Source organism: Rhagoletis zephyria, unplaced genomic scaffold, assembly GCF_001687245.7.
Source record: "Rhagoletis zephyria isolate East Lansing unplaced genomic scaffold, Rhagoletis_zephyria_1.1 Rzeph_scaffold_00282, whole genome shotgun sequence".
NCBI classification, from domain to species: Eukaryota; Metazoa; Arthropoda; class Insecta; order Diptera; family Tephritidae; genus Rhagoletis; species Rhagoletis zephyria.
Window position 1 is genome coordinate 72,266 of NW_016157366.1, and position 15,625 is coordinate 87,890.

The following is a 15,625-nucleotide window of genomic DNA, read 5'->3' on the forward strand; positions in this document are numbered from 1 at the left end:
TTTTTCTTAGTGTGTGATTTCGTTTTTGACTTGGATATGCTCTTAACCATACCACGTATTCTACGTTTAAATATAGCGGCTGTATCTCCGATACAGCCTGCAGACCAAGACGAAGGCGCTGGACTGTTCCTTTTTTTTATGAATTCATGTATCTATAAAAAGACGTAGCTTATAGCTTCAAAACTTAAAAAAATTTGCCGCGTTTGCCCACCGTTGGTATATAACCTACATACATGGAAGGAAATAACTCCACAAAGAAATATAGCAGGTAGGTGTTACGGGGATCGATAAATTTAGCAAACCTGCAACTATGGTCGGATTAAGTTTTTATTTGCAATATATATTACTTACACGAAAACAAATAACTCCACAAAAAATTGCCGATAGGTGGCGCAGGAGTCGAGATATTTGCAAAACCCATATTTATGGGCTGATTGGGTTCATATTTTGAAAGTGTTTTAATGTTTTCTTACCACTAACTCAATAAGGAATTACGGGCGACCGCTATTAGAGAAAACTTTACTGAACTTTATCGAACTCAGGCCTTGCGGAATGGTAGCGCGCACTGCTAACTACAGCGGCCGCATTCGCAAAACCTTCTCATTGATTATTGCGGTTGCGCATGCGAATGTGACTGTTAAAGTTATGCTAAAGCTCTGCGTTTGCGAATGCGAATATCCGTAACAGCCCTGCTTCCAGCAGCAACACTCGCAGCATTGCAAATGTCAAATGCGTCTGCCATAACGCGATTGCCTTGCATGCTTCCGAGCACATTTAACGCTCAAGTGCAGCAATGTGATCAGAAAATAAGCAAGTGTACGTTGTAAGAAAGCGCGAAAGTAGCGCGAAGGACGGTTTAGAAAAAGTTTCGTCACCAAGTGCGTTTATTTCACTTACTGCAACGTTTTGCGCGTTTTTTTTTTGGCATTTCGCACGAATGACATTGCCAATTGTGGAAACGGAAAATGAAAAAGGAAACAGCATCGCAGCGGAAGTTTAGAATGTATGTATGTTAAGTGGGTGCAGCGTGCCGGTGTTAGTGGCGAAGGAACTCGACGTATTCTGATGGCATACAAATCAACGCTTGAGTTTTGCCACTACGGAAAAGTTGCTGCTAAACGCAGCTTCCAAACTTCCGCTTGATGTGACATTCGCCGCTCGCTGAATATGAAGCAGCACAGACTCCCTCGAAGCAACAACAACACCAACATCTTGTTCTAAGCTTGTGGTGCTAGCAGTCAGCGACAAGGCTGCATTTAAATTCTACATTCTTCGTCTTTCCTTGACTTACTCAACGCTGCAATTTTATTGTGGAAAAAAATAAACACATATAGGCAAAGTACAGTGGTTTTGTTTTTAAATATATATATTTTTTTTGATATTTTTTCTAGAAAACAGTTGCCTAAATGCGGATGGTTAAATCTACAGCAATGTCTTGAGATATAGCGGAACGTGTCATATTCAATGTGTGAAATTATTGTATTGGAGAATATAGATTGTGATGAAATATCTGAGTACTATCTAATGGAGTCACATCGAATTTTATATTTATCACTTGGTAAATTTCCAAGACTTCGCGACGTTTCTTAAGTAATTATTTTAAATTTATCTGCCCTTTAAACGAAAATTTTGTTCTGAAAAAAATGTGTTTGAATGGCAGATATGCAAAAATTTTACGAGAGACAACTTAATGTTTCATTTATCTATGTGCTTAGTTACTGTCAAAGTAAAGAGTTTTAAAAAGGCTTACAGCCGAAAATATTATTGTTGGAGGTTGCCACCTGTTTGAAAATTTTAATTTAATTTAATTGATAAGATAAATTAAATATTGCAATATGGGTATATATATATACATAGAATTTTTAGGAGGGTTGCCGCCTATTTGAAACATTTTATTCAATTAAATTAATTAAATAAAATAAATGAAATATTGCAATAAATGTATCAAACTAAAGACGTTTAAGAAAGTTTACTATCGAAACTATTTTTGAGGCGGGTTGTCGCCTATTTGAATAATTTAAAGCAGTTAAATCGATAAGTTAAACTAAATATTAAAACGTGGGTATCAAGTGGGTATAGTGTTTGAGAGATATTTGACTTAGAAATATCTTCAACTAGCAAATATCCCGCATGCTTCGCTGCGCCTTCAAAGTATTTTTTATTATTTATTACTTCGTCTCACAACATTTAAAACCATTAGTTAATACTATAGTATTTGTAAAGTTAAATTAATACACCTCGAGACTGGAGTTATAAATTAAATTTCCAGGAGACAGTCAAAACTTTACCTACTTTTTAAATATCTTCGAAACTATATTAACTAACACTAACTTTCCGGGAAAAAAATTAAGAATGCTTTATAAATCGAAAATTTGTTTGAAAATCTCAGTTCATAAAGCGCTTTAAATCTTTTTTATATGTATGAGGCCATAAAAGTTTTCGAAGGGGGTAAAAAACCAAATACTTTTTTTACTTAGTATTCGCTAGTCGTAAATATAATAACAAACGTAGTCGGGATCGTAGCCGTACTTAGTTAAGGGACTAACAACGGTGTCGTAAGTGTCGTATTCTTGTATGTCGTAAACTTTAAAAGCTTAAATAAATGTTTAGACAACTTGAAACCACAACCAATTATTTTTTAATACTGCGAAAATGCATAATATGACTTTGATGGTACTCTGCGAACCCTTTAGATATATTTTTTATGCGTTTTTAGTTTACGACATACAACAATGCGAAACGTACAACACCATTGTGAATACCCCAATTATAATCGTAAACGTAATCGTAATCAAGATCCCACTCTTAATCGTAATCATAATCATAATATTGTCTGACACACCAACTAAAGCAACAAAATTTCCTACTCGAATCTGAATATTCCTTGAATACATCACCGAATCACAAACGAAAACCCACTGGCGACCTCCATTCGCATGAGTGCTTACGCGTTTGGCGCATACTTCTGCACCGCCTCCTTCGTTGTTATTGCTGTTACTGTTGCTGCTGCCGACGCCGATGCGTGCATGTGTCTCAATTGGCTGTTGGACTGGCATGTGTGCTCAGAATTGTCGACCTCTAATATTAAAATATGTGCTCTTGGTGTGCATCATGATAATTTCGACTTTTGGCCTTCGAATACATTTGATTTTTTACCAAGTCATGCGCTGAAATGTTGTTGAAGTCATATTGCTGCACGTAGTAAGCTATTTTTTTTGGCATTTCAGACGCAGTGGCATATGCCGTTTTTCATGCACTAATGTGTGCAAATACATTCATATACATACATACGTACATACACTTGGACGTAGATACGTTTGTATTGGTGCATTTCTGGATTTCTACACACACTCTGAAAAAGTTACGGCAGCGCATTTAAAGGCAATTGAAGCTAAAGTGCTTTGATTTGGAACAAGATCATCCTTACTCTTCTTTAGTTTATTGTTCGCAATGCAAAAAATATTAAAAAAAATAAATAATATAAAAAAAACTTTTTAATATACAACGCTTTTATAAATGGACTAAAAAGTAGAAAATAATACTTCTCAGTCCCATAGAATTTGTTTTGATAACTTTTGATTTTGAAATTTTAGCAAAAGTCATTATAAACAATCTATGAAATTGAAAATGAAAAGCGTGGGGCGCATGTAATACACTTGAATTGATATGAAAAGTAATATATGTATGTATGTATGTGGGTATATGAATAACGACCGCTTAAAATCGATTTCAAAGTTCTACTTTCGCTGTAGAAATTTTAGGTCTACGTTATGTAGTTTGACTATTGTCAATTAAATCGAATGCTTTGTATTGCATGCGCTCCACGTTTTTCATTTTCAATTTCATAGATTGTTTATAATGACTTTTGCTAAAATTTCAAAATCAAAAGTTATCAAAACAAATTCTATGGGACTGAGAAGTATTATTTTCTACTTTTTAGTCCATTTATAAAAGCGTTGTATATTAAAAAGTTTTTTTTATATTATTTATTTTCTACTTTTTAGTCCTGTCTGAATAAAATTTTGCAATAGATATTAAAATAATTCAACGATATTAATAGAAAGGTGCACACACATGCATTTACATATGTATGTACATACAAACGAGCACCAATTAATTTTATTTAAAGAAATGGCGTGTCGTCTATTTCCGGTGTAGCAAACGTAGTACATAGGGCGACATCTAGATGTCATCTACCTCGCCCTATTCACTATGCTTTTTTATAGGAGCTTTTCAAAGCTTTGCTTTATGGTGTCGGACACACAACATTGAAAGCTTCTGGAACACAACATTGAAAGTTTCTGGAACACAACATTGCAAGTTGATAAAAGCGTTGTAATAAGACCTTCCTATGTATGTGTTAAATCAATGCATTCTTGCATAGAGTTGAATTGGTAATATTATTATTTTTTGTTTACTATTTTGTGTTCTCTCCTGGGCGAAAAATTTATCCTTTTCAGTTTTCTTACTTTTCGATTCTGTATTCTTCTTTGTCGTGGCCAGCTTGCATTAGTGTTAATTGTCTTGATTATCACGACAAACTTGCATAAATAAATTCTAATTGTCAAGAAGACACACATAAATCACTTATGCTACATAAACTTTCGTTGATTGCTGTTAGCAGATATTTTTGTTGGCGCTCTATATTTTTGTACAAAAAAAAAAAAAACAATTAGTGTTGGCAAATTTGTTTCATCAGAATAGTATTCCATTATTTGTCATTATTGTGTAGCCGTAAGTAACTTATCAGCATGCTTACAATCTACTTTAATTTTTTGTCTAAACTTCCAGCAAACTAGAATACGTACATACATATATACATATGCTTTTTGTATACTCGCATTCATATTTATTGCTTTAAGCAAAGAAGTTTTGCTGAAATTTATTTTTTCTTTGTGTTACCACGAACATCTTTGTATAGCCCTATGTGTGTATGTATGTACATATTTATGTATTAATATGTGGCTAGGAGAAAACTAAGTTTCCTTTTATAATCAGAAAAGTTTTTATCTCATTTTCTTACGCTAACGTTCATCTCCACCTTCGTTCGTTCGTTCGTTTGTTGGCAAACAATACCAAGTTTTTCAACAAATTCTTGGATGATAAAAAGCTCACTACATTGATTAGTTGGATAGCGTGTTTCTTAATTTTGTGTTCAATTTGATTTTCTTTGCATTTACATTTAATTAAGTATACTTACTCCCTTTAATATCGTATGTATAAGGACGGTGAGCAATTCCTTTTGCCTCCTAATCGAGCGATAAGACACAGAAATATCATCCCACAAATCTCCTAAGGGAGCAATACGATAGTAGTTTGCTCTCACCCGCTTCGCCGAGTATACAAAATTTTTGTAATTTTGTTTTAATAAAATTTAACATAGGAAATTTTTACATTTTTCTTAACCCTCTTTAAAATAATTTGAAAACTAAAACCTTCCTAAATACCTTTCTTTCGTCTGTCAAACTGCCAAACTGCCGTAATCCAAGTTGAATGGAATTTTTGAAAAGGTTGGTAACCATCTTATTATTTGAGTTTAGACATAAAGAGTTTCCAAAATCTACCTTAGAGTTGATGTTAGTGTAAAAGTTAGTTTTCAATTTAAAATTAAATTTAAAGTTGAAGTTAAAGCTACAGCTAAAGATGAAGTTAAAGATTAAGATAAAGGTAAAGCTTTAGTTAAAGCTTAAGTAAAAATTAGATATGTATACGTAGAGTTTGAGTTCAAGTTGAAATTTAGAATTAAAGTTCAAGCTAAAGTTAAATTTAAAAAAATAATCGAAAATGTACAAAATGCTTAGCTATGAAATACGTTTTAGTGTATGGACTTGTTACGCACACAAATTAAAACTAATGAAATAAATTGTATGTGTATAAAAAAACAATTGCATGGATATCAAACGTAAGATGTTAAAAAAAAACGTACACCCAGGAAGACTTTTAAATTAGTAACCGCGACAGTTTGTTGTTTAAGAAAATTTTTTATTCAAAAAATGCTGGTAGCTGGCAACACTATTTTTGCGAAAAAAAGTATTATAGCCTATATCTGTTTCTGATGAATAAGCTGTAATGCTGTGAAGTTTCATAAACAGCAGTACAGCAGTTTTTACATGGAAACATAACAAACATGCACATTTATAATACATATTGGCTGTATTATTAGTATAATAATGTGGTCAGGTACAACAATAATTGGATATCCAGAAAGATTTCAAATCCATAGAATTTTCAAATTCATTTTATCTTATTAAAATGTTTGTGCAATAACATTCCAAAATCATCACCTATGACTTATGGTATTTCCGATAGATTGAAATTTCACTACAAATTTAATTTTGCTAAACCCCATCTTAATAAAATACTTATTTAACATACCGAATTAAACTTTGCTGAATGGAATAATTCAGAAAGCAAAAAATAATTACATTCCGCATTTCCAAATTCAATGGAAAAAAGTAAATAAATAAAATGCTGATTTCGCAAATTCATGCCATTACATGCCATACTTACTAAACATTTGTACACTTATTGCGCATCATTTTGCCACTAATTTCAATTCAATTTCACTTATTGAACTCCTTCCACAGCCAACTGCTCGTACATCGAAGTTAAGCAGAAATCCCGACATTTATTTATGTACATATGTACAATGCTCCTGTGGGGGATTTTCTTCAAAATGCATTTTTCATCATAGACAGAAAAAAGTTGCCCTAGAAGTGTGAAGGGCGAATATGTATGGGAATAAATAAATACCAATATAACCAATTGGTTTGTATGGATCCATTTAAGTGTGCATCTTTGTATCCTTCGTATACGAGTTATAAGTATGTATACTGTAACTATAAGCACCTAAAAACTCAAAGGGAATAATAAATCTGTTTTTCCTGCTCGAGCGTTCGTCGTTTTGGTAATGCGATAAAGATGAGCGGTTGGTTGGTTGGCTGGCTGGCTGGCTGGCTGCTCTGCAGCTACGATTGCCAGCAATGAATGGATGTTTGGTAAAATAAAATCGCTGTAAAACCAAACATTTACCATCATCCATACATTTATGTAGACATACAAAAGCACGTGTCAGATATGTGGCATCGGCTGGACACTCGCATTATTGACCATATAGACAACAATAAGCGAAAATACCCAGTAGCGAGAGAACTAGAAAACCAGTTATTTGCGGCTGGAAGCATGTGCTTGAACGACTTTGAATGCAGATAAAGATATTTACATATGCACATTAGGGTGGTCCAAATTTAATTGTAATGCTCCCACCCCCTAGGATTGTTCTATATCGAATAAAAGTATACCCCTATTTCTTATTTTAAAATCAAAAAATATTTTCCATGTATTTATATACGAAAAAAGAACTTTTCGTAGAAATGGCATAGAATTCTTGCAAATCAATATTTTCGATCGGAAAACTCTGGTTCTCTTGGTAAAATTGGGTATTATTATTGGGAATCATATGCAGATGAAAAGAGTTTTCCAATAGAAAAATATTTATTTTTAATTATTCCATACTATTTCTACGAAACATTTTTTTCCCCAATATAAAATGCATGGACAACTTTGGACGATTTGAGTGACCTCTGAATATTTTTGATCTCAAAATAAAAAAATAAGGGTATACTTTTTTTCGGTATAGAACTATCCTAGGGGGTGAGAGAGCATACAAATTCCGACTTTACTTTTTCCCCCCCACATGCATTTTTGGACCACCCTAATGTACATACATGTGAAGTATGCATTTAAATAGTTTATTATGTCGTAAAGATTCAAGACTTTCCGAATAATCATTTCAAATCGGAGCCAAAGCTTACATAAGTAGTTCCATTCCTCTTAGTGATGCGAGCTAGGTTTCACACGATTTCACTACAGGGTATTCCTCAACACATAGTACATATATACATACAAATTTATGCAATCCTCCCATTTTCGATTGCAATGTCTGATGCTATATTTGCAGATTTTCATTACAACGCTGCTTGGTTGGGGATTAAGGTCGCTTAACCGCTTTTGGTCAAGAACAGACACCCGCACACATATTCACCACACACACTCACATAAAAATGTGCATTCACTGCAAAGATATTTCTTAATACTCCATTCGGATTCTCAAACTTGACGCACCTCCTGGTCATGAAGCACCTCCATATTTTGGGATGGCAGCGATTAATCATTTGATTAAATTAATCGATTATTTTGGTCCAATTTACGATTTAATTGTATTCCAATTTTGCGTTTCATTAATCGATTAAATGTAAAATAAACGTAAAAATATTTTCAAGAAATAAGTATGAATTCTGTAGTTATCTAAAATCGGACATTCTTTTTTGCTAGCTGCATCAAGTTTACTTTAAGAATTTCTGAAACCGGCCACTTCAATTATGTGATATTTAATCCAATCAGCAGTGGTATTTTTTCATAGCTCTTGGCAATACAAACAAATGTCTAACTTTGATCTTACACAAAAAAAATGTTTGCTTATATATCGACAAGGGTTTTTTTTGTCCTTTTTACTTCAAAATGCAATTACAGACGATCTAATTGACCAATTTTGACAATTCAGCCGTCATTTTCATACTGTCAGTTAGTTGGAACCTCGGTACCTGCTGAGCGCCTTTTTTCAAAAGCTGGTGCTACAGCCACCGAGAAATTCCAACGCTTATCGAACTTTGGTTTTTGCATACAAATAATTATCGTCGCTAAAAATTCCCGTTTTATGTTATTTAAGGCTAATTAACAAAACAATTAGAAATTTTATGCCTTAAAAAATTCGATTGATTGGTTATATATCAATAATTGCAATTAATTATCGGCCCAATTCTTAATACTCCCGGGGAGTTTGTTCTCTGGGAATTTGTTTCTCCCGAAAAAGAAATCCTCCAATAATTAACTTCCAGAGGGAAAGGGTTTTTCCAGAAAACTTGGGAGGGGGAAATTCGAGCTTCGAAGAAGCTGTTTTACACTTTTTTGAGAGCTCAACTCCGCCATTTAATATAAAAAGTGCTCAGGGAATTTTTATTCATGATAGGAGGAAAGGGAAAAGAGAGAAAACTCCCAGGGAGTTTCTGTTCACAATCGGCCTGTATGATTAATTAATCGATTATTTAATTTTTTTTTGCCATCCCTAACAATGTCCAACTGAACTGCAGCTGAGTGCGCTCTGTGCTGCTGCCTCATTTAATGCTTGTGGTTGCGAACATTGCTGCCTGCATTGCTTTTGTCCACTTTATAAAATTGTTGGTGTTTGTGGCTACTTTTACTGTTGTAGCGCATATATACGTATTTAAAAACATTAGAGCGTACCACTTTACAAGCAAACAAAACACAATATTCGCCGTACAACACTGAGTCTACGGTGATTTGGCAAGGCAATTCCAAAAAAGCAATGAAAAAAAAACAAGTTTTGCTGTACATCTCTGAGTCTAAAGTTTTTTGGCAGGACAATTTCGAATTTTTTTTTCAGCGAACGTAGTTCCCCTTTTTCGGTCATTCCAATATTTCCAGTAGTTCTACAGCTATAATCAAAATACTTCTCTAGCAAAAAAGTAATGCTTTTTGGTGAGATTTAATTTACTGACATTACTGCGGTACGTTGGGGTGATACAAAACGAGGTGTGTGGTGAGATCTATGAACTCTGAAAAAAAAAAAATTGTCTCCTCGAGACAAGAACTTCGATAAATCATACTTTAATATCCGTCTGAAGAGCCCGAAGAGATGACGAAAAATGTAAGAAGGCAACTCTAGATTCTGGAAAATAAATATTTTTTGTTTTATTGTCTCACAAAAATACTTTAGACTCAGAGCTGTACAGCGAACTTTTTTATTTGCTTATAAGGTGGTACGGTCTAATGTACCTACTTAAATGCATGTGTTTTCACTCTAGTATGCGTGGCAAATATGGTTTTGAGAAGAGTTGTTGTTCCTTGCTTTCTTGTGCCTTGGCTATGTTTTTATTTACCAAAAAACACTTATCGATTTGTTGAGGTTAGTCGTAAACTCAACTATCCTGTGGAGACATGGTTGCCACAAGTGTTGCTGCAGCGATTTCCGATAGATAAAAGTTTCCTTAACTTAATTTATTCCGTTGCGGGGAAGAAGTAGGTTATACGTGACATATATTAGGGTGAACCAAAAAGTTTTCTATGTTTTTTATATGCGCGAAAATTTTTTTTAGAATTCTTGAAAAATCAATATTTTTCGTTCGGAAAGTCTGTGTCTCTTCAGGAGACTTGTGATAATAATACCCAGTTGTTAATTTACCCATTTTTGATATTAACTATTTTTAAAGGTCCCCAAAAAAACGCCAAAAAAATGATATGGGGGCCCATAAAAAATCGCGAGTATTAAGAAATGTTAAAATAAACAATTGGGTATTATTATTGCAAGTCTCTTGAAGAGAAACAGAATCAGCCCATCGAAAAATATAAATTTTCAAGAATTCTGTACCATTTTTACCAAAAATAGTTTTTCCCATATAAAATACATGGACAGCTTTGAGCGCTTTGAGTGATGCCTAAATATTTTTTGAATTCGAAATAAAAACCCAGGTGTATGTATTTTGTTCGCTGTGGAATAATTTTAGGGGGTGAGAGTATTAAAATTGGGACTTTACTTTTTTCACATGCATTTTTGGACCACCCTAATGAATATATATATATGTGCATTTTAACGCACGCTAGTATGCTTAAGAAAGAAATTAGTTGATTTCATTCCATTTCCAAATTTTATCACACTGCATCAAAAAAAAAGTTTTTTGACATATTGCAGAATGTTTGAATGTTTGAATTTTGAAACTTGAATCTCTTTCTCAGAGCGTTTTCTGGAGAAAAAGCTTTGATATACAAAATTTTCATGAAAAAATCGATTTGATGTTTATTTTTTAAGGCTACCTATTTCACGAATTATGTCGCATATAGCCGCCTCTTTTATGAAATAAAGTAATGACTACTTATGCACTTCTTTGATTCTATGCATTTCGCTGGTTTGTCTTCATTCTGGCTGCTATCCTGAGCAGTATGTTGATATCAGGACAATTTTCTTAAACTCCGCAATTAGGAAGTGTAGGGTCTGGCAACAATAAATTTTTGATTGCTACTGACTTGGACTGCTCGAGTAAGAACATAAATATATGTGCATCACATAGATCACATTTTAGGGGAGGGAGGGGATCACCTAGTTACCTCGACATAGAAGAGTGTGATGTAATAAACCCATTGGCATAATGCTTTCTATGTCATGTGCTCGACGGTACTGTGATTATAGAAACCTAAGTATGTGCCTGGTAAGGGCTCCACGTGTCACATAATGTGGTCTGCTGGTTCATGAGTATTTCTGAACCGCGGTTCAGTTCAGTTCGGTTCCAATGGTTTAATTTTTTGAATGCCAAAGGATGCAAATATTACAAAAATATGATAAATCTACGTACATATATACAAATAAAGGCTTTTTTATTGAGGTCAAATTCAAATATCCACATGTATAGTGGAACTGAATTGATCGAAGTTTAAAAAATTGTGCAAAAATTATGAAAATTCTTCAAAGTTTCATCTAACTTGCAAAGGTTTTTAATAAGAATTTCTAGAAAAAAAAAATTAATTTCCCAACAAAACATTGAGTTGGATTTCACTTTCTCTCTTGTTACTATGGTGTTCATTTTTTTCGAACCCATTTCGAGTGTGTTTCCAATTTACTCTGAACGTTGGAAAACAAAGATTGTTTATGAGTTAATTCTCACTTTGATATTCATATTGGATATCGAAGGGCATTTTCGAAAGTTGGACAAAATGTTTATACGGTTGATTTTTGGTAATTTTTTTCACGGATTTTCTTCCATACATTTATGTTCGGCAAATTTTTTGTATGAAAAAAAAAAATAATAATGAGTGGTATTCTGGTGTTCGTACGAATCGAAAATTTTAATTTTTTGTATTGAAAATGATAGGAAAATTTCATGATTTTCGATTCGTACGTAAACAAGAATACGCCCCAATATCCACAAGTATAGTGGTGGAAAATAAATAAGGACGCGATATTTTTAAAATTTTGCCAATTTTTTTATTTAATGTTTATTGTTTGTAGTATAATCCTTGCAAACTTTTTAATATTGATTTCTAGAAAATAATTTTTAAGTTTTAAGTTCATTTTCGGCAATTTTTTCACGGATTTTCATGTGCATACATGTATGTATGTTCGACACATTTTTTGTATAAAAAAAAAAAATAGTAATACACTCAACAAAAAATTGTTTAAAATCAACGCGGTCAATGCGAAATTAGAAAAGTTGTAATAAACTTATTTAAGGCTTGGACAAGTCGTGAGTCTAGTCGAGTAGACAAAAACAATACATTCAGAATTTTGAATTAACACTCAAAATCTTGGCTTAATGTTGAAACCCTCCTTTTCGGTAGGTGTAGCTTACACTAGGCCTTAACCTCATATGTAGATGTATACCTCTGGTCAAAATAATATGAGTGCGATATTTGACTATTTTACTTTTGTTTCTTTAATTATAAGTTCATTATTTTATTATAAATGTATAGCTCCTTATATAACAACAACCATATCCAAATATCAAGCTTTGTAAATTAGAAAAAATCTACGAATTTCAACAAAATTTCATTGTGGCATAAACTTTTTAATCAGAAATAAAAAATCCGAGTATTTTTTTTGTCATTTATAAAAATATGGTTGAAGCTTTAACCAAACTATATAATTTTCTTAGCTCTGTATTTTAACCTGAACTCACCCCAACTCACCACACCTCAACTCACCTCACTTCATCTCACCTCAAGGGTTATAGCAATAAACTGGTCACACGTTGCTTTCACCGCTGGGTTGGAGCAAAATAACATGAGTAAGTTGTTTTCATAAAAATTGAAAGCGTGCGTGATTTTAAACGAATGCCCGTTTATAAACATGCATACATACATATGAATTATCCATCGAATTGAAATCGCATTACATTTCCCAAATACACGTACATTGCTCATGCATTTTATAAATAAAATGTAAATTTAATCTGAAATTCATAGAAAACTTCACTTTCAATGCACTCTGTCGTTGGCTAGTGGATGAGCAAATTTTTTCGTACGAGCATTTCGTCGCTGATCCAACTAACTCATACGCATAGACGCATAGACGTAGGAAATGCGCAATGAAATGAGATGCTTCACGCTATGTGAAACCATAACATCAACAACAATGGCTACATTTATGTGGAACTACAAAATACATGCAACATACATAAACTTGCAACAAAAAGATGCACCGACCAAATACCTTGTTTATGTTTACGTGAAATTTTGCGTTCCGTTGCACCACGAACGCTTTCTCGCATTGCTAATGTTATGTCTATGTTGATATTCTATGCAGCTGTTGTACATACTTATGTATATATGTATGTAGATTAGTATGCTTGTAGCAATAACATTAACATTAGCCCCTTACTGCAACATAATGCTGCTGGAGTTTGTTGCGTAAACAAGCGTATTTTCTTCTCTCTCTTGCAATACGATGCAAATTTGCATTTCCCTTGCTATGCAGATTCGCTCCACACACCAACAATAATACTGAATATCAGATTTCTTAAAAATACAATTTTCTTAATGCTAGTATAATGTGCTGTTTATGGTAAAAGTAAAAAGTTATAAAACACTGTCCAGTATGTTCACTTGATTTCGTATGGTTAAGAAAAGGACTTTTGCAACATTGAAAATGTAATACGAAGACTAAATACTTGGAGCTAAATTCACAGTGCGTGGTCAACTCAGAATTGGCAGTAAAAACAAAGATAAATATGAGGATGAGGATACCGATAAAAGTAAAGATGAAGATAGAGAAAGAAAGATTAAAATAAAGGTAACTATAAAGAAAATGATATGGGCAGACACTCAATCTGGGGGCTATTTCGGGATTCTAGAGATCTTCGGAATGCTCGGAACTTATCGATATAATAATCGATATTTTATCGGTTTTGTTATTGACATTTTTTATCGATTTTGTTATCGAAAATTTTATCGATATTGTTATTGATTTGGCTATCGATATTTTCGGAGCTTATCGATATAATAAACGATATTTTGTTATCGATTTTGTAAAAGATTTTTTACAGATGTAGTTGATAATGTTATCAATTTTGTTATCGATATTTTTATCGATTTTGTTATCAATTTTGTTATCGATTTTGCTATCGATATTATTATCGATTTTGTTATCGATATTTTTATCGATTTTGTTATAGCCTTTTTTTTTGATTTTGCAACCGATATTATTCTGGCTTTTGTTATCGATATTTTTTTCTAAGTGTGTGCTTTCGTTTTTGACTTGGATGTGCTCTTAACCATACCACGTATTCTACGTTTAAATTTAGCAGCTGTGTCTCCGATACAGCCTGTAGACCAAGACGAAGGCGCTGGACTGTTCGTTTTTTTATTATGGTTCGACCATTGAAACTTCAACAGGAATTACGCTTTGTCTGACTAAGGCCGAAAGGTCATAATTTTCAAGGCAGAGTCCGACATTCTGAGTCTGCCATCACACCTATGCGGTACATGCGCTCGGTTTTAAACGGATAGGTACCTAAAGACTAGCCTGATTTCATTAATATGTATTAGAATAACATATTTTCAATTAAAAGAATATCCAGACCTGTCTATGACGCCCTACAGCGTCCCAGTACTTAATGCGTCCAGAGTCGATCCACGAAGAGCAGCATCTGAGACCACAAAATAGTTCCGGTACTTCAAAGAAAATTACAGATCCTTCTAGTGACAACTCATTAGCGGCCTGGTTAAAAGATCGTCTACCACAACGTGACCAAAAAAATGGGAAAGACCCCTCCCTCTCTTCCTTTTCTTAAATGCTCATACCCAGCAGAAAATTTCAGGAGTTGAAAGCCCTTCCGAAAGACCTTCCTGAGGGTCGAGAGACCTTCCACCGTACATTCCTTGCTCCTTTCTTTTTTCTGTGGAGTGGCACAAATTAAAGGGCTTCTTATTTCGCTACCTATGGAAGGCCTTCCAGAAGGGCTTTTATAGGACGTACTTCAGAAGGCCTTAAGGTTTATATCAAATAGGTTTATTGAAGTTCATTTTTAATGCTAAATAATATAAAATTATGCATTCGCGTAAATTGTAAATGGATCAGCCCTTCTAGAAGGCATGCAAGGAAGAACTTTTTTCAGCCGTTCTTGGGTAATTATGTGAAAAATTAGCTGATTGGGAACATTTTTTTTATGAAACTTTTCATTTTCAAAACACTTTTGGAATATAAACCCGAAACCCGTATTTCTATAAATTTTTCGAATTTTTATTATAAAATATGTGTTCATACCCAAAAACCACGTACTGATCACTTTCTTGGACATTTTTTCTAAAAGACCGTAACCCATTCCGCAAATTTTAGGTGTAGTGCGATAATGGGATAACATTGAGGTCTTTCTTTTTCGAATGTTCAAGTTAATGAAAAAGAAAACAAATTTTATCCAACTACACGAGACGAACGCAGACTGCGTCAAAATAAATGCATTAATCTATGAGATATTAAAATTTGAAAATTTCATAAAAATTTCATTGAAATACATGTTGGAAAATTATATATGTATATTTCAAAGGTGTTTTAAGATTT

The 15,625-nt window shown here is 33.4% G+C and overlaps 1 protein-coding gene across 1 annotated transcript in view; it reads left to right on the forward strand.

Annotated features, from left to right (window-relative positions):
• Window positions 1–15,625, forward strand: part of Lerp (lysosomal enzyme receptor protein) — a 178,204-nt gene that overhangs the window by 52,363 nt on the left and 110,216 nt on the right. The gene's annotated exons all lie outside the window — the stretch shown is intronic.